The following is a 19,764-nucleotide window of genomic DNA, read 5'->3' on the forward strand; positions in this document are numbered from 1 at the left end:
GTCAGAAAACATCATCACTCATTATAGGCCTACGACCTATTTATGAGCTTGTGCTGGTACCATCTGTGTGTCAAACTCCTAAATGTCAGGATGATCTTGATTTATTTCTAGACTTTGTCAATCAATTTATCACATGCTATCTGCAAAAACAGAATCCAATGACATCCACATTCCAGACTGAGTATAGGATTTTCTTGGTGCAAGCTTGTATGTCACTTTGGTTTTGTAGCTGCTATAGAAACAACTGTTCACAGATGGTTACAATGAACAACAACAACAACAAAAAATGCCAATAAAGTTCAAAATAAGGCTATTAATCCAGATGCACTGGAAAAGCTCCTTCCTAGCAATTTTCAAGCAAGGGAGAACAGGAGAATGACAACAATGACCACCTAGAACAGTATCTCCCTGCCGCTGACAGTGGACACACAGATCTCTTATTTAGCACTTTTTATAACACATCCTACTAAAGAATCAAAATATCTTAGAATTGGATAGGCCATGCTGTCATGGAGTTTGATTATACTCAGAATGTAGGCATGCCCTTCGCATCCTTCCTCAACAGCAACCCAGGCTCCTTCTGAACATCAAAATATCTCCAGGATTGGGTGTCATTGTCTGCTGAAGGAGAACTCTTATTTATGGAAAGCATTCCCTTATGCTGAGACACAGCTTCTGTCTCTGTAACTCTGGAACATCAGAATTTTACTTAAGGAAACTTCGAGATCATTCAATCCAACAACTTCATTTTGTGCTCAGTGATCTGTCTTCTGGAACAGAGTATATAATCATCTCTGAAATAGCGCTTTCAATATTTTATGAAGCACTTGTGTTCTTCCTGTCACATTTTTTTCTCTGGGATAAATATGCCCAAGTGCTCTACCTCTTCCTTATCCTGGTCAAAGTTGTCTGAGATGCCACACTAAATTCTTGCCCTCTAATTCCCCCTTATGATATGATACAGTCTCCCTAACATCTCACTACTGTTCATTCAGAAACTAGGTATTTCCTTCCAGGTGCAAAACTAATAGGAAAAAAATAATTTTTTCAGTATTTTATGTCTTTTAGCTATTTTATGGATTTATGTAGAACTAATATTTTATGTAGTTCTCCATAATCTACTCTTTTTTTTAGTTGTTTTTTTGTTTGTTTGTTTGTTTTATACTGCAGGTTCTTATGAGTCATCAATTTTATACACATCAGTGTATACATGTCAATCCCAATCGCCCAATTCAGCACACCACCATCCCCACCCCACTGTGGTTTTCCCCCCTTGGTGTCCATATGTTTGTTCTCTCCATCTGTGTCTCAACTTCTGCCCTGCAAATTGGTTCATCTGTACCATTTTCCTAGGTTCCACATACATGTGTTAATATACGATATTTGTTTTTCTCTTTCTGACTTACCTCACTCCGTATGACAGTCTTTAGATCCATCCATGTCTCAACAAATGACTCAATTTCGTTCCTTTTTATGGCTGAGTAATATTCCATCATATATATGTACCACAACTTCTTTATCCATTCGTCTGTTGATGGGCATTTAGGTTGCTTCCATGACCTGGCTATTGTAAATATTGCTGCAAGGAAAACTGAGGTGCATGTGTCTTTTTGAATTATGGTTTTCTCTGGGTATATGTCCAGCAGTGGGATTGCTGGATCATATGGTAATTCTATTTTTAGTTTTTTAAGGAACCTCCATACTGTTCTCCATAGTGGCTGTATCAATTTACATTCTCACCAACAGTGCAAGAGGGTTCCCTTTTCTCCACACCCTCTCCAGCATTTGTTGTTTGTAGATTTTCTGATGATGCCCATTCTAACTGGTGTGAGGTAATACAATAGTTGTACTCTTTTAAGCACAATAGGGTTGGTTATAAATGGCCTGTCAACATTTCTAGCAAAGCCAGATTTTCTACAAATAAATTTGTCAGACTTCAAAGCAAAACTGTCAAGAACATAGAATTGTGCTATCGCAAGTCACCCTTAGCAGTTACTTAGACCACTGCCTCGTTTCAGTCATGCAATCTTACATGTATTCAGGTTTTTAAATACTTCATAAAGTATTGTCATACACATTATTGTATTTGATATTTGCTATCACTCTGGGAGGAAAGCTGGGCAATGTGCTATTCTCCCCACTTTGCAGATGAGGTGCAACGACTTCCAGAGGTTAGGTTATCACTGGTTAGCGGTAGAGGTAGGACTAAAGTCCCACGACTCTTTACTTTCAGACTAATGTTTTGTTTTCGCTATAGCCATTGTCCTTTGTCACCAAATAGCCTCACATTCCCCCAGGTAGCACTACTGCATGAACAGCTCTCCGAAAGAGTTCAAGTTTAACACATTTCCCCTGTCAACTGCCATCCAGTGGTCCACACCTGGAAGAACCCAGATCTTCTGACTACTAGAGTCCAGTGACCTCTCATTAAACTCCAGTGCTTCACTCCCCTTCCTCCTGTTTTTTGCACAACCAGTTCTGAAATCAGCAAACATAAGGCAGTGTTGAAAGCAATAACAATTTTTAAGTGCCCACCTCCCCTTCTTCTCCATCCCTACCCCACAAATGTGCCGATGGGAATCAGAGCTTTCATTTGCCAAATGTTGCAAGAAAGGGTAAGATTAATTTTAAGTCACAAGCTAATAGTGAGTAATGATGGAGAAGGAAAATCAAACTCAATCTGAAGGACTCTCCAGGTAGAACCTGAGGCTTTCCCCCCTCTCCCTTTCACCTTTGCCTCGAATGTAATTCAGTTCTCTTCAGATTCAATAACTTGAGGACAGAGGGAGTGTGGAGCAGGGTGAGGGCTGTAAGTGAAGCCAGGGAGTACTAAAAGTTAGAAGGGAGGAACTCTGCACTCTTATGGGCAGCACATTGTGCTAGGCAGTGTTTACAGGAGTAAATATCCAGCTACGAACAGAACTTTCCTTTCCTATCTGATGATCTCTCCTTAAGCCAACAAAAGTGTTCATAAAGAAGACACAAGGCTCAAAGATGTTTTCCTTTAAGATTCTACTTTGGTTGATAGAAACCAAAGATAAGGAAGAGTGAACAAATCCCTCAACCTGTGGGGAGAAAAATTTCCACAAATTATTTTACCTGAATTTGGGTGGGGGCCGTGGAAGGAGGTAATTTTGGTGGTGGGGGTGTGTGGATTAATCATCTCAGTGTGCTCTTGACAAATGCTCAGATGAAGCATGCCCTGTCATCTTGCTTCTTGGTCTGCCAAGGCTAAAATACAGCCCAGAACTCATTTGAGCTGTGCTTTTAGCTCTGGACCTCTAGAAATTGGGCACAGCACACTTCGTTGGTGATGGTTTGGGATTTAACCTTGAAATCAAGTTGTTATATAATTTAAAGATTCAAATCCCTGTGTATCCTAGTGGCCAATATTTTGTTTTTTAAAAAAATATTTATGTCAATATGACTTTGTCTTTGTACTAAGATTCTCTGTCTTAAGTCTTTTATTACTGTTGAGAAATTTGAAAAAACTTTTGTTTTATATTTTCAATAGGGAAGAGGCATGAGATTTTTCTAAGACCCTTGCTACAGGTACTAGCTACATACTAGAACCTTAGGACAAGAGACTCGAATGTTAAGAGAGCTGATTGGGGTTTGGTGGGGTGGAGGAAGACATAAAACAGATGGAAAATAAAAATAATACAAAGGAAAAATGTGATGCTAGACTAACTAAACTGATTATTAAAGGAATGACAACTGCCCCAAATTTATTAGGTACAGGTACCAGTGATGTAAAATTTGCAGGGGATAAGGAAAAGCCTCTTGACCTAATTTCAGATTATCATCTTGGCTTTCTTGGGGATGTTATGGTATTGTCAAGCTTTTCATACTTTTACATGGGTTGTAAAAACATCAGAACCAGTCAAGAGACCTCTGGGTTCCTGAATTGACTGATAGGTGTGATATTGATATTATCAATTTTCCATTATTTGGGGATCAATTAAACTGGTTTGAATTGTTATGGGAGGTCCAATAAAAGAGGGACACCCTTTGCTTTAGACTACGCTGATAAAATGCAAAGCATATGCTTGGGGTCAGAAGATGAGGCTTGGAGCCCAGGCTGTCCCTTACTGACTCAAGCTACCTTGAATGAGTCTTTTAGCCTCTCTAAGGCTCAGAGTTCTCTGTATTAAAATGAGTCTAATAATAATGATTATTTTGCAACTCAAATAAGCTAATATATATGAATGCAGTTATGAATTCTAAAGTGCTAGTTACTATTTTTATTATTTTCTAATGCTGGCCCTAGGTTACAAATCAAAACGGGAAACAAAATAACAAACCCTACTCTGTCTTCGGGGGGGGGAAGAAAAAGATGGATGTGAATATTGCTTTTACTATATTTCCCCCTTCTTACTTCATTTGGATCTTTGAAAAGCTGCATTCATCTGCTATTATGGCTTTACCCTCTAAGCCTTCTGTATTTGATGTCTTTAGACCTTATACTCAGGTTAAGAACTGAGAAGAGGGACTTCCCTGGTGGCACAGTGGTTAAGAATCCCCCTGCCAATGCAGGGGACACGGGTTCGAGCCCTAGTCCAGGAAGATCCCACATGCCACAGAGCAACCAAGCCCATGCGCCACAACTGCTGAGCCTGCGCTCTAGAGCCCACGAGCCACAACTACTGAGCCTGTGAGCTGCAACTACTGAAGCCCGTGTGCCCAGAGCCTGTGCTCCACAACAAGAGAAACCACCACAATGAGAAGCCCGCGCACCACAATGAAGAGTAGCCCCCGCTCGCTGCAACTAGAGAAAGCCCGCGCACAGCAACAAAGACCCAATGCAGCCAAATATAAATAAATAAATAAATAACTGAGAAGAAACATAACTTAGAGCAAGTTATGGAACTTGACCATAGCCTTTGGGAATTTAAATTCCACTGACTACAGGTGGGACCATGTTTTCTTTTTGTTTTTTGGGTTTTTTAAAGCAATGTGGTTTCTGCATCTTCTTCCAGCAATACAATGGCTTAGGCTTTTGTGGAAAAAACAAAACAAAACAGTGGATCTAGAAAACAAAAATAATGGATCTCGTACAATTTGACAACCCCCACATAGGAATTTCCCAACCACGGAGTCCTGTAGGATCACTACAGGCGTGCCAGAGACATGGGCTAACCCACAGCTTTACTCATACCAAATAAACACTCACTCGGTCACCCAGGGAAAATCAAATAAAGGTAACCATTGACACTACCATTGCCATTTTTGCACATGCATTCTTTTTTTTTTTTAAATTGAGTGGGAAATATCCCTGTTAATTCTTTTTTTTAAAAATTAATTAATTAATTAATTAATTTTTTTGGCTGTGTTGGGTCTTCGTTTCTGTGCGAGGGCTTTCTCTATTTGTGGCAAGCGGGGGCCACTCCTCATCGTGGTGCGTGGGCCTCTTACCATCGCAGCCTCTCCTGTTGCGGAGCACAGACTCCAGACGCGCAGGCTCAGTAGTTGTGGCTCACGGGCCTAGTTGCTCCACGGCATGTGGGATCTTCCCATACCGGGGCTTGAACCCGTGTCCCCTGCATTGGCAGGCAGATTCTCAACCACTGTGCCACCAGGGAAGCCCCGGCACGTGCATTCTTGACAGGAATATGGCAACCCAGCAAAAGTCTTTGTGAAATAGCACAATGTCAATTCGTCTCTCTCAATAGTTACTAGGCAAGAAACCAAGATGAATAACTTTTAGGAGCCAAACTAAGTATTTTTTTTTACATATTTACTAAAGTTTACTTGAAGGCAATTATCACTTTATGAAATGGGACACATACAATGATTAATGATGGTGTAAAGCTTATAATAAAGTTTTCATGAAATTACATTACAGGATAGTTTAGAACTGCTTTTTGAAGAGGGTAGGTCTATTTTGGCCTGCTTCATTTAAGGAGCTTTGTATTCTTAATAATAACCAGATGATTTTTCTCTTGCCTGAATTCAAACCCAAAGATTCTCAGGATAAGAAGACATCTCTCCATGGGTTCTTCCTTCTCGATGGCTTTTTGAAGTATTGGAAGGTTTTTCTTGGTGACATTTCAAGAAATAGAAGAAAGACTTTATTTTGTACCTAAGCTCTTTTCCTCCCATGTTCTAACTTTGTCAAAATGAAAGCACGTTATTGGACTCTTCTCTAAGTTTCAAGGTTATTTCAATATCATTTCAATATCCGTAGGATACTCACCCACCTTCTCTGGTTGGGAGCAGGAAGTGGCCACCTTCAGTATATCCATGAAAAAAGCAACACCCCAGGACTTCCTGGAGTATCTCAAGAGCCATAACTTGCACATGTGGGCACTTTTATTTTTTAATTTTTATTTTTTTATTGATGTATAGTTGATTTGTAATGTTATATAAGTTTTGGGTGATTCACAATTTTTAAAGGTTATGCTCCATTTATAGTTATTATAAAATATTGGCTATGTTCCCTGTGCTGCACAATATATCCTTGTAGCTTATTTATTTTATACATAGTAGTTTGTACCTCTTAATCCAATGCCCCTATCTTGCCCCTCCCCTCTCCCCACTGGTAACCACTAGTCTGTTCTCTATATCTGTGAGTCTGCTTCTGCTTTGTTATATTCACTAGTTAGTTTTATTTTTTAGATTCCACATATAAGTGATAACATACAGTATTTGTCTCTCTCTGTCTGACTTATTTAACTAAGCGTAATACCCTTCAAGTCCATCCATGTTGTAAATGGCAAAATTTCATTCTTTTTTACAGCTGAGTAGTATTCCATTGTGTATATATATACCACATCTTCTTCATCCATTCAGCTGTTTGTTTGTGGACACTTAGGTTGCTTCCATATCCTGGCTATTGTAAATAATGCTGCATGAACATTGGGGTGCATGTATCTTTTCAAATTAGTGTTTTCTTTTTCTTCTGATATATATCCAGGAGTAGAATTGCTGGGTCATATGGTAGTTCTATTTTTAGTTTTTTGAGAAATCTCCATACTGTTTTCCACAATTGCTTCATCAATTTACATTCCCACCAACAGTGTACAAGGGTCCCCTTTTTCCCACATTCTTGCCAACATTTGTTATTTGTGGTCTTTTTTATGATAGTGATTCTGACAGGTGTGAGGTGATATCTCATTGTGGTTTTGATTTGCATTTCTCTGTTGACTAATGAAGTTGAGCATTTTTCATTTGCCTGTTGGTCATCTGTATGTCTTCTTTGGAAAAAATGTCTGTTCAGGTCTTCTGCCCATTTTTTTTTTTTTAATTTTATTTATTTATTTATTTATTTATGGCTGTGTTGGGTCTTCGTTTCTGCACGAGGGCTTTCTCCAGTTGCGGCAAGCGGGGGCCACTCCTCATCGCGGTGTGCGGGCCTCCCACCATCGCGGCCTCTCTTGTTGCGGAGCACAGGCTCCAGATGCGCAGGCTCAGTAATTGTGGCCCACGGGCCCAGCCGCTCCGCGGCATGTGGGATCCTCCCAGACCAGGGCTCGAACCCGTGTCCCCTGCATTGGCAGGCAGACTCTCAACCACTGTGCCACCAGGGAAGCCCTGCCCATTTTTTAATTGGGTTGCTTATTTTTTTGATGTTGGGTTGTATGAGCTATTTATGTATTTTGGATATTAAACCCTTATCAGTCATATCACATATGGACACTTTACAATCATTTACTAAAGGCATTCTGTGAAGGCAGACAAGTTAAAAAAAATTTCTCTTCCCTGACACTAGGGTTCATGGTCAGTGAAGGATAGCTGTATCAGTCCCTGTCTGCCCTGGCAGGGCACATTTGCACAATACTTGAACCAGACTGCTCTATAGGGCACCACTGGGATATGATCACTTTGAATTGCTCCTTCTCGATCCATGCTTGAGGCCAGAGGCGTCTGATAAGATATTGCAGGCATCATTTCTTCAGTACCAGAAATCTCTCCAATTTCTGTCTCCCAGGCTTCCTTCATGTGTTCACCATCTTCTGGTCTCTATAGGTCTTTCCACCCCACTAAAATAAACCCAAGATCTCCCTCTCTGCCTAGTGATTCTCAGACTTTTTTGACTGAGGCTCAGCTGGGTGGGCCAAAATGTTCCAAGACCCACATATCATAGTCTTGTCTGCTTTTCAAAGAATTCCCTGATAGCGATGCACTGTTGCTGTGCAAGCACATTTTGTGCAAGTCATGTGAATATCTGCTTTAGCAATACTGGTACGGATGGTTCCTATATGTACCAAAATCCATATTTATTTTAATGTTTTGTTATAAAAAACCTATAGGTCACAAATTGAGTTGACCTATATAGATATCACTATCTTACTGTAGGGTTAATCAAACAATCCATGTCAAACAAAATAGATGATGATGGAGGTAAACAAAGGGTAATTTATAATTAAAAAGCAGGAATAGTAACCATTGAAAAGTACAACAATACAGAACTGATATTAATAGGAAAGCAATCTTCCTGACTATTGAGGATACTTCAACAGTCTGTCCATGCATGTTGATAGGGGGAGCTTTGCAAATACTGACAAGTGTTGCCTGACAACCAGGTGAATACTAAGTATTCACCTCAGTAAACTCTAGTTATGTGCTAAAATTTTCTTTATGAATACCAAATACTACTAACTCTTAACAACCTAGCAGTTATTAGTAGCTTTTAGAAACATATATACATGCACAAATACACACACACACACACACACACACACACACACACACACACTGAAAATCTAGGGCATCAAGGGCCATTTGCTAGTAAGATCCAAAGAAAAGACATGTATTTTGGGATCAATCTGTGGGACATCAGGAGGATGCTTGTGGCCTACCAGTTGGCTATGGTCCATACCTTGAAATTCATCACTGCTTAGGTGGTTGGCTTGGCTTTTTGACGCAGCTTCTCAAGATGCTGGATCACTGTTCCTGTTTCATCCTTTGCCGCTACAGGCACATCCCAATCTTGTGCCCTGGCCAGCACCCCAGTGCTCCCTGGCCTGGACCTCCAAACCCCTAGTCTCTCACTAGAGTCCCTCTATGGGAAGGAGAATCAGATGTTACCCAGTAACTGGACAGACTCCCTATTACCCCCTTGCAGTATCTGTGATGGCATAATGGGAGGCCTTGAGTGAAACATGGTGAAGGGGAGTCAGAAGACCTGCTCACAGGCCACCTCTGCCTTGGCAGCTGTTTGACAGCAGGTGAGTTACCTCACTTCTCAGCTTAGATTTCTCCTCTACAAAATGGAAATAATAATACTAACCACATAGATTTCTTGTGAAGATCAAATGGAATAATGTAAGTGATAAAGCATGGTAAAGTATAAATACATTTATAAAAGTTGGGCTTCCCTGGTGGGGCAGTGGTTGAGAGTCTGCCTGCCAATGCAGGGGACACGGGTTCGAGCCCTGGTGTGGGAAGATCCCACATGCCGCGGAGCAGCTGGGCCCGTGAGCCACAATTACTGAGCCTGCGCGTCTGGAGCCTGTGCTCCCCAACAAGAGAGGCCGCGACAGTGAAAGGCCCGCGCACCGCGATGAAGAGTGGTCCCCACTTGCCGCAACTAGAGAAAGCCCTCGCACAGAAACGAAGACCTAACACAGCCATAAATAAAATAAATAAATAATTAAGAAAAAAAATAAATAAAGAAAATAAAGAAAAAATTAATATTATTAAAAAAAAGTAATACATGTTATTGTTGCAGAGAGGTAATATTCATGCAAGCATCTAGATTGTTCTTTTTACAAACTATAACTGATATTAGGATGCTATGATGTATAAGAATGATAAACAATACAGACTGTCTGTCAATCGTGAAGGTCAAACGCATGGACCTCACAGACAGAAGACACTATTGAGAAGGAGTATGAATTCCTGATTCCACAATCCTGAAACATGTTATAAGGAGAAGTAAACCTCTCAATGGTCCTGAATCTCCCCCTCCCTCTTTTTTCCCCCTTCTCAAGGCTTGGAGAGCAGGACTTAATTCAGAGTGATTCCAAACATCAGAAATGTAGGGTTTTTTCCCTCCATCCCAGTCCCTGGGAGGACAGCGGCTGAAGAATGCCAGGAATTCTTCCCTCCACCCAGTCAGGAATGTGTCCTGCTTGAGGCGCTTAGCAGGAATGTGAGGGCTGCCAGATAAGACCCAGAGCCGTGGTTGTGGGCTTGTGGCAGGGGAGGGAGCTCTCCTCCACCACGAGGCCTTCCTCAAGAGCCCCCAGAGGCTGCTCTCTGGGTAACAGCAGAGACCAGAGCCGGTGTTGCAGGACTAACCTCTGCAGACAGTGAGTGAAGAGGCAGCTTAGCCAGATGTTCAAAACAAAGACATAGCAATGTTTTCGGTCTCTGGAGGAAGCACTGTCTTTGGGATCAACACAGGCATGGGCTTGACTGCAGACTGCCACTTACCAGTTATCTGCGTGACCTGGGTTAGCTACTCTGCGAGCTTGGCTTTCCCCATCTATAAAATGCAAATAATACTACTACCTACCTCTTATGGTTGTGAGGAGGATTGAATAAAATAGTGTATATAAAACACTTAGCATAGCTATAAATTGGGGCTATAAAGCTTATTTTTACATGCCTAGCTTTTAAACAGTCTCGGTACCCTGCATAAATTCAGTGGCACAGTATACAGTGTGTTTTCATATTTGTTACTTCTTTTTAATTGCATTAAGCAATAGTGTGAACTTGAGTACCCTTGGGATGATTGGTAGATACATACATCTTTTAAAACAAGTAACGGAGTGTCTGTCATCTTTGGCGGTTATCACAGGCCTGGTCTTAGCTCTTGTCAACACCCTACCCATATCCCAGTTTTTTCAGTGAGTTTCCAGTCAGTTCAAGTCAGGAGAAAGCTGCCTCCTCCCCCGCCTCTCCCTCCCCCTCCCCCCCCGCCCCCCCATCTCCTGGAACACACTGATATATTGGACCAGCGTAGCTGCTGCTCTCACCCAGCTTCCTATGGGAGCTTGGAAGAAGCTGTTGTTGGAGGTCAAAGAGAAGCTCAAAAGCTTTAAGGATTCTCTCAGGTAGGCTTGCCCTTGAGGGGCTCCTGGGGCAGCCAGACTGCCTACCTGATCCCCTTATGCCTGGGTCTCAAAGTTTAACCTGCGTTGGAGAAGGTCTGCCTTGCCCCAGGTCCCTAGCAGGCTTCTCTTTGCCTTTCACTTTGCTTCTGCCAGCTTTTCTGAAAGCCGGGTCAGGAAGGCAAGACTTAGTCCCTGCCTTGTTCAGAGAGGAACTCCTGGAACAATGTGGTTCTGCAAGCTGCCCCTGACCTTGGTGTTCCTGAAGCCATGGCACGGCTCCACTTTCCCAGGTCCCGAATCTTGATGCCTACAGTTACAATGGATCTGTTGTGCCTTTTCATAGACTTGATCTTGGATTTTCAGTCTCCACCTGGCACAGTGGAAATGAGGATGGCAGCTCTGACCTATTTCCTGTAGTCTCTGTGGGCTTCCTGACAGTTCTTTCTTCCCCAGGCTTGGTTCTCTTTAATATCAGCCATGCACTCTGGACATAGAATCCCATGTCCAGATGGGAGCAAATGTACCTCTCCACTGATTGCCTTAATGCTTCCAGGCTGGTTCTTGCATAATGTCATCCACCTCTCACTCCATGAATCTCAGAGAAACTTCAATCTTTATTGGAGTAAATATTTTCTGGGAAAAACATGTAAGACTATTGCTTTATTGACCTTCTTGAATTCTTAAGGGCATGGTCTAAGGCAAGCTGGGACCACAGCTTTCCGAATTGGCAGGTAGGCTAGTGAGCAAGGTCCAGGCAATGGCCTGTGAGAGGGACACAGGATGGGGTTTGGAGACACTGCCTTACGTGAGAGTTTGGATCAGGGACAAGGGTCAAAGGCAGACTCTAAAGGATGTAGCCAGCTCTGTTATGGTTATGGCCTTTGTTGGTGCCAGGTAGGAGATATTCCAAGGTATGATTAGACAGGAGGTAAGGGAATAGAAGGCTGCCTACATGTGGCCAGGCTCTAGAAGGCTCATTTATGCGAGCAGGATCCAGGCCCAGGGAAGGATGGATGGCTAAAGAGAGATGGAAAACTAGGGCCCTAGTCACTAGCTAAGGTTCAGAGCCATGTCAGGCATTTAATGACTTCTTTAAAACATCTTACAGCATCAGGCAAATGTGTGCCCAATGCTGAAAGCCTTGAGTACCAGCCTATATTTCTTCCCCAGACACCTTCTCCTGGTAATTTGTCTATACACCTTCCACTCATCACCGTGACTCAGTCACTGCTTCTTCTAAACTATTCAAACACTCTAACTGCTTTCAGCTTTGCTCAACACTAACTAGCACCCAACTCTACCTTTTGCTTCTTATCTCTGGATATAATGCGTACCCTAGGGATGTTTCATGTGTCCAAAAACCATTATTTTTCCCTCAAATATGCTGCTCCTCCAGTCTTCCCTGTCTCACTGGCACCATCAACCTCCATTTTCTCAAGCTAGAAACCTGAAGGAAATGATAAACTCCTTTCACGTCTCCATCTACCATGTTCATATATCACTGTAGTGGCTATCTCATCTCTGTTCCACCATGGAATAGACCTTGGGCTGTGGTGGACACCACCTGTGCTTACCAATATCAAATTCTTCTTTTCTGGGCATATGAGAGACTACACTTACCATCCCAATTCCAGTTAAGTGCAGCCGTACAACTAGTTTGGTCCAGTGAAATGTGAATGAAAATTCACATATTATTTCTGGGCTAAAGTAGTGAAAAACTCTCAGTTCTCTTTGCCTGAAATAGCTCTTGTCCTGTTGTGGTGAATGCAGAGGTCTTCTGTTGAGATGGTAGAGTCACCAAATCAAAGAAGCCTATGTAACTGAGGCATCTCAGGAGGGTGGCTGCTTTGGTGAGATGCTTGAATCTGCGGAAGATGCTGCACGACTGACAAACAAACTTTTGCAGTAAGTCACTGAGCTGTGAGGATCATTTGTTAACTGTAGCATTATCCAGCTTATCCTAGTACAATCACTAAGGCCCGCTGATTCTACCATCTCATATTCGTCTCCCCTCTAGTCCCTCTGCTGCTCTAGCTCCGAACCTCAACATTTCCTACCAGAACTATTGGAAAAGCTTAAAACTGGTCTCCCTGCTTGCAGTTTGGCAACCCTCAGACTCATCCTTCCAACAGACACCGGAGTGGTCTTTGTGTAACTCAAATCCAACCATGTGTTTTGGGTTACTCCGTTTCATTGGCTCCCCGTCACTGACATGACAGGTAGTATGATATGACAGATCTCCTCCCTAGCCAGCCTCATTGCCCATCTCTCGTCCCCTTACATGTTATAACCAGCAATATTTAAATGTTTGTGATTTCCAGAATAATCTATGCTTCTTCATGCATCCATGCCTTTGCTTATGCTGTTTCATTTATCTGAGACATCTTTATGCACCCTTCATCCACTTCTTTGCCTGGCCAATTCCTTACTCTTTGAGACTAGGTTCTAATACTACATTTTCTGGGAAGGCTTCCTGTTGGATTTAACATCCCTCCTCTGTACCCCCACAGCATCATCTACAACTACAAATCATTGACTACATTATATTGCATCTCTTGATGGGTCTCCCTCCCCTTGAGAGTAAAAACTTGACTAGGTGGATGCCTGTAACATGGTAGATGCTTAGTTATAAGAAACACTGAGGTAATGAGATTCAGTGGTGATGTGAACCCTCAGGGCTTATCCGTGGACACAGGATTCCAGGATGATGGGCTGTGAGGTAGACACAAGTATTCAGTCTGAGAGATCAGTCACTCTAGTGGGCATCCAGGTCTGGCAGGAGTAGGGGGTGGGGGTCTGACTTCATGCCAAACTTAACAAATGGTGGACCTGGGGCAGGGATTGTTAACTTTCTGCCCTAGACAAGATTGGCTCAAGAACCGAAGAAACATTGCACTGAATGGGCACCATGAAGAGACACTACTTTGAGAATTTTGGGAAGGTCGAAGCAGAGGAAAGAAGGTGGTATCTGATATAAAGTTATAAAATAATTGACACTCTTAATAGATTGGGCTTAGGCAGCAACCACACAGTTTGACCTTCTTGAATGACTGCTATAATAAATGCAGTAGGTTCTTGCCATTTCTGGTAGTTATGTTCTACAAAGTTACTGGGAACACATTAGCAAGTATGGAACCACTGCTCCTAGGAAAAATGCAGGGTTAGGTTTCCTGAAAGCCTGTGGTCACATTTTCATCAACCAATCAATGCATAACCTTGTTTTACCTGTTTCTGTTTAAAGATACCTTATTTCCTTATGTAATATAATACGGATTCATTAACATTGAACTCTTGACCATCAACACTAACTTAGGCCTGAACAAAGCTTACCTAACACACATATTTTGTTCTATAAGGTGCTTCTTGTGCTTAGGAAGACTGGAAAACACTTCAGCAAAACACTTGGGAATCATTTTAAACAATGAAATCACCCAAAAAGCCTTTTTGAAAAAAGACCACTAAGTAGACCACCAAAAAGACACTTGTTTACAGTATGAGAGCTTGACACAGTAAGGCAGAGTGTTGCCTTGTTCTTCCTCAACTGGGAACGTGCATGCCAGAGGACTCAAATTTTTCACTGCTCTGTCCATATCCACAATGACCATGAAAGTTCTGTGAGTATTGATTTTGGAGTTACAAGTAAATTTCAGCAAGTAGGCAAATTTGCAAATATGGAATCCACAAATAATGAGAATCAACTATAGCTACAATTTACTGAACACCTACCACATAGCATTGAACTAGGTGCTTCATATATACACATATTGCCAAGTTTATCAACTTTTCACTCTTCAAATGAAATGCCTCAGAGTTAAAAATGGTGGACATATCCTGAGATCCATAGGCTATCACCAATAGAAAAAGCAGGACTTTATAATAATAATAATGTCATATAATTTTTTTTAAATTAATTAATTTATTTATTCTTATTTATTATTTTTGGCTGTGTTGGGTCTTCGTTTCTGCGCAAGGGCTTTCTCCAGTTGCGGCAAGCGGGGTCCACTCTTCATCGCGGTGCGCGGGCCTCTCACTGTTGTGGCCTCTCTTGTTTCGGAGCACAGGCTCCAGACGCGCACGCTCAGTAGTTGTGGCTCACGGGCCCAGTTGCTCCGTGGCATGTGGGATCCTCCCAGACCAGGGCCCGAACCCGCGTCCCCTGCATTAGCAGGCAGACTGTCAACCACTGCGCCACCAGGGAAGCCCTAATGTCATATAATTTTCACACCAAGCTTAAGGATGCATTTCTGGAGCTGGAAATTTATAATAGGCTGGGCTTCTGCTCCTTTTGGAAACTTCTAACTCAATAGTCTGGGCTCTTATAGAAAACTAAGAATACATTGCACACTCAGCAACAGGGATGCAAAGAATATTTCTTAGGAAACATACCCAGCACTTAAAAGCATAATCATCTTCCCAAGCAACATGATGAGAAGCCAAAAACAGTCAAGTAAACAAAGAGACAAATATTTCTTTCAGGAATCCGAGAAGTTAGCAAGCTTTAGAACATACTGTCTTGAAGTGTCATGACTTGTGAAACGATGATCTTGTCCAATCATCTGTGCATCCACAGTCTTCTTATCTGCCGCTTGCTTTCCATTCAGATCAGTCTGGACTCTGTTCCAAACTACATGGTGCTTATTATTCCTCCTCATCTTTACTGTTATCACTATGTCATTCTCTTCCCAACCAAATCACCCTTGACCGGCAAGTCTCGGTTCATTCCCACGTCTTCTATGAACCTCTCTTAGACCTCCTCAGCCCTCTAGGTCTTTTTTTTCTGTGAGAGGATATGGACCACCCAAAATCTAGCTCACTTTTCACCTCATCTGTAAAAAGTGAAACAATAATGCACACCTGTCAGGACTTAAGCAGGATAGTGTGTGAATGCCCATAGCACAGGGCCTGGAACAAGGGATATGCTCAACAATGTTGGTGTTTCTGAATCTGAATGGTGTTTTTCACTTTGGTTCATACAAATTCACTTTTATTATTCACTTTTATTACCCCTTCTGAGGCAAATTTTATGAAGAAAAGGATAACATCACTAGAGACAAGGCAACAGCAAGAAAGAACATGCTTTGGGTCAGTGATTTCCAAATTTTGAACTTTCTGGACCAGTGCAAGAATTTTGGGAACTGACCTCAGGTTGCTTAATAGTTCCCTTTTGCCTAAAATCTCTCTAATAACACTTTTACCTTATATAATAGTTATTACAAAATAAACACATTATAAGGGCCAAAAGGTAAAAAGGACATAATATCAGAAATTTTTGTTCTGAAAATGAATGTATTCAGCTTCAGGAAAAACTCAACTCACTCATGCATCCAATTATCTTTTTGTTCATTCATTGGCCAAATATTTATTAAGTGATATGCACCAGGAATTTTTCTATATGATGAGGTACAGGGCTAAACATGACAGGGAAGTTTTCTGTATTGATGAAGCCCATTTTTTTTTTTTTTTTTTTGGTATCAGAACACAGATCTGGGAAAGCTCATGACCAACCAGTACCAATCCAGTCACTGGACCATACATTGGCTTTTAAGAGCTATGACACGTATTTAGTCACTGATGTCGGGTCCAGTCCCTGCTTCCAAGCCCTGAAGGAGGGAACAAGGAGATGTCACACTTTACAGAGGCTGGGAGTGTAGAGGCAGAAGAACAAAAGCAGCTCCTCTGAGCAAGCATCTTCTGGCTCTGGGGCAGTGAGTGTGCCAGCCTGAGAAGTGGACCTCAGGCTGGTTACTCCTAGTGAGTACAAGCCCCTCATAAAAAAATCCTTCTAGAAGTCATCATTTTTGACAATGAAGGGCAACGACATATATTTAGCCTAAAGAGACCTGAAATGTAGGGCACAAGAGATTTGAAACAGTTGTCAAAGTGTGGAGATAAACCCTGAGAAAAGCGAGGTGGGGATAAAAACCTGGCTCTATTTGGGGAGTTCCTCAGTTTGTTTCTCACCAGGATTCAAAAGAAAATAGCTAGGTGTCGTGAAATATGAGCTTTCAAAAGTGCTATAGAATACTTTTAGCACTGTTAAACACTTGGAGCACTCAGCCAACAAAAATAAAACATTTGCTCTTATTCTGAAATCCCGAATTAAACTCAGGTCAGAGTACCTGTTGTGTTTCATTCTAGCATGCCTTAGTGAGAAATTGGAGGAAAATCCCCAGGGACTGATAAGCCCTCTGTAACATGTTGAGTTGTTGGACTGGATAGAGAGAACACCATATATGTATGCATATATATACATACATACATATATATGCACTATACTATATATGTATGTGTATACATATACACATATATATATATATGCAATATAGTATATATACTATATATAGTGCTTTCTTCCTAAAAGTCACAATTAAGGGAATGTAGCCCCTAACATAAACTACCAGAACTTTTCACAATACTTTCCATATATAATAGATTGAGAGCTTCACATGACAATCTCCAGTGTCCTGGCCTAAAATTGATAGACTCAAACAAAGATACATTCTGTATTCCAGAGGAACTCTTCAGAGCTCAAGTAAGTGTTTACTGAAAACAATACTACATTTTCCAGGGCCTCACTCCTGAGAGGTCTTTGCCCCTGCAGCATCACACTGCAAGGAAGAGGGGAGAGGAATGTAAGTGCCAGCTTCCTGAACACAGTGGGAATAAGACCGAAAAGAAAATGATCAAGAAACCATAAGCAGAAGGTTCTTGTCACAGCATTTTAGGATTAAAAATAAAAAGATTTACTAAAATTAGCCACAATGTAAAACCCCAAAGTAGAAAGCTTTAACTAAGGCAAATGGCCTCCACACTTTAGACAACTTTATCAACTTCATGCTATAAACCATAGCAAGCAAATTAATTATTCCCAGATGCTGGGGATGAAGAATGCTTGCTGAATTGTTTTGCTTCTCAAACTCTTCAGTATAAACACACACTCACAGGATTGCATTCCCTTTTTTGGCTCCCAACATGCAAGTAATTATACACTGTGCAGGATAATGGTGGATGAGCTCTCCTTTGAATACCAAGCAAGTTCTGGGTTCTGTCAGCCTGTTAGATACCATGTCCACAAACATTTTTCTCTGACAGTCTTTAGTAAAAACTTGTAAACAAATTGTTTGAAGTTTATAAAAAAAAATTTCAACAGCAGCACAAGACTCATTTCAAAATTATTCCAAACTCCTTAAGAGCTGGAGAGGGCAAAGTTCATCTCAAATATAGTACAGCTCTTATCTTGCATCAAGAATAGTTTTCTCTGCAATCCCTATGACAGGGGGTCAGAAATCATATTAGTAGTTTTTACATTTTTATATTCTTCCCATTTTGCCAATATGTAAACAAAGAGGAAAAAAACAGATTTTGAATCAACTGTGAATTGAGAATGTGTTTAGGATTAAAACATAGATTCTCTGAACATGGCCAGAATAATGTGAGTAGATGGTCATTTTCCCATTCCAGCTCCAAATTTTCACAGGGCAAATGAAATGTACTTGGTGTTGGGTGAGTCACCCAACATGGAGGGTTTTTTGGGCTCCCTGGGCCTTAATACTTCTTGCAGTAAATAAACTCAGTGGATTTGTTTGGGGTCTTTATATAATGAGGCAAAGGTATATGTGTGCACACGTGTGTGTATGTGTGTGTGTGTGTGTAAATGTGGTGGTGGTGGGGAGATAAGGAAGGCACAGGGAAAACCTCAGGAACTGTTAAGAAAAAAAACACATTTTCTACAGAAGGAAAGAAAGGTTCTGTAGTCCTGCCAAGTGCAATACGAACGAGGGAAAGTTCAAGGAAAGTTGATCTCTAAAAATAAATAAATAAAAGGAACTTCAATGAGAAAACAATATTCAGGTCAGGTCTAAGCCCCGAGAAAAACGCTCATTCAGAACTGGGCTGTCATCCTGCTTTTTACGAAGTGAGCAGCTGCTGGTTATTGAAACCAGCCCACACAGTTGGGTCCCTGCCGCCATGGCAACACTCCTGTGTCTGTGCTGGAGTGGCCAAGGCACAATGGGGTGGTCCCAGGGCCCAGAAGCATTCTGGTTACAGATTAGGGAGGGTTTTTGTTTTTTATATATATGGGGAGATTTTGATTCCTCGGTTTGTGGTTGGGTATTGGAAACTTTTCTTACCTATAATAAAGTCTGACTTAAGGGACAGATTTTCATGCAAATAGCAGCATGGAAGGAAAGCATCAAGGTGTTCAACAGGCAAATAACTCATTTCCAGTCTCATTTAAAATTCTCTTTTACATGTACACACAGCTACATTTAAAATAAAATGCCTTTCCATAAAAAAAAAAAGAAAAATAATGAAAAATAAAATAAAATAAAATTCTTTTTTACAAGTCTCTAGTAAGCTCTGGGCATTTGTACCTGGTCCCTTGTATTGCCAACTCAGAATGTTTTTGAAAAAAATGCTTAGTTTGCTTTTTTATATTTGTAGTTTATAATAACACATGGCCCTAAAAGGAAAAATTATCATAGTCTTATGAATTGAAAAGCTAGCTAAGAATTAAAGACTTTGAAATTAAAAATACAGACTATAGATTATATATCATATATACAGAGCCTCAATTATTGGCACATTTAAGTATTGAACTCACCATCTTGGTTTCATTAGTACCGCAAGTAACATATTTATCTATGAGCTAAGTGTAAAGAACATTGCAACACAATAACCTCATGATGTAGCACAGTAATAGCATAGACTTTGGAGTCAAACTACCTGAGTTCCAGTCCTCTCATTTATTTGCTGTGTA

This window comes from Balaenoptera physalus (genome assembly GCF_965194825.1).
Source record: "Balaenoptera physalus genome assembly, chromosome: 15".
NCBI classification, from domain to species: domain Eukaryota; kingdom Metazoa; phylum Chordata; class Mammalia; order Artiodactyla; family Balaenopteridae; genus Balaenoptera; species Balaenoptera physalus.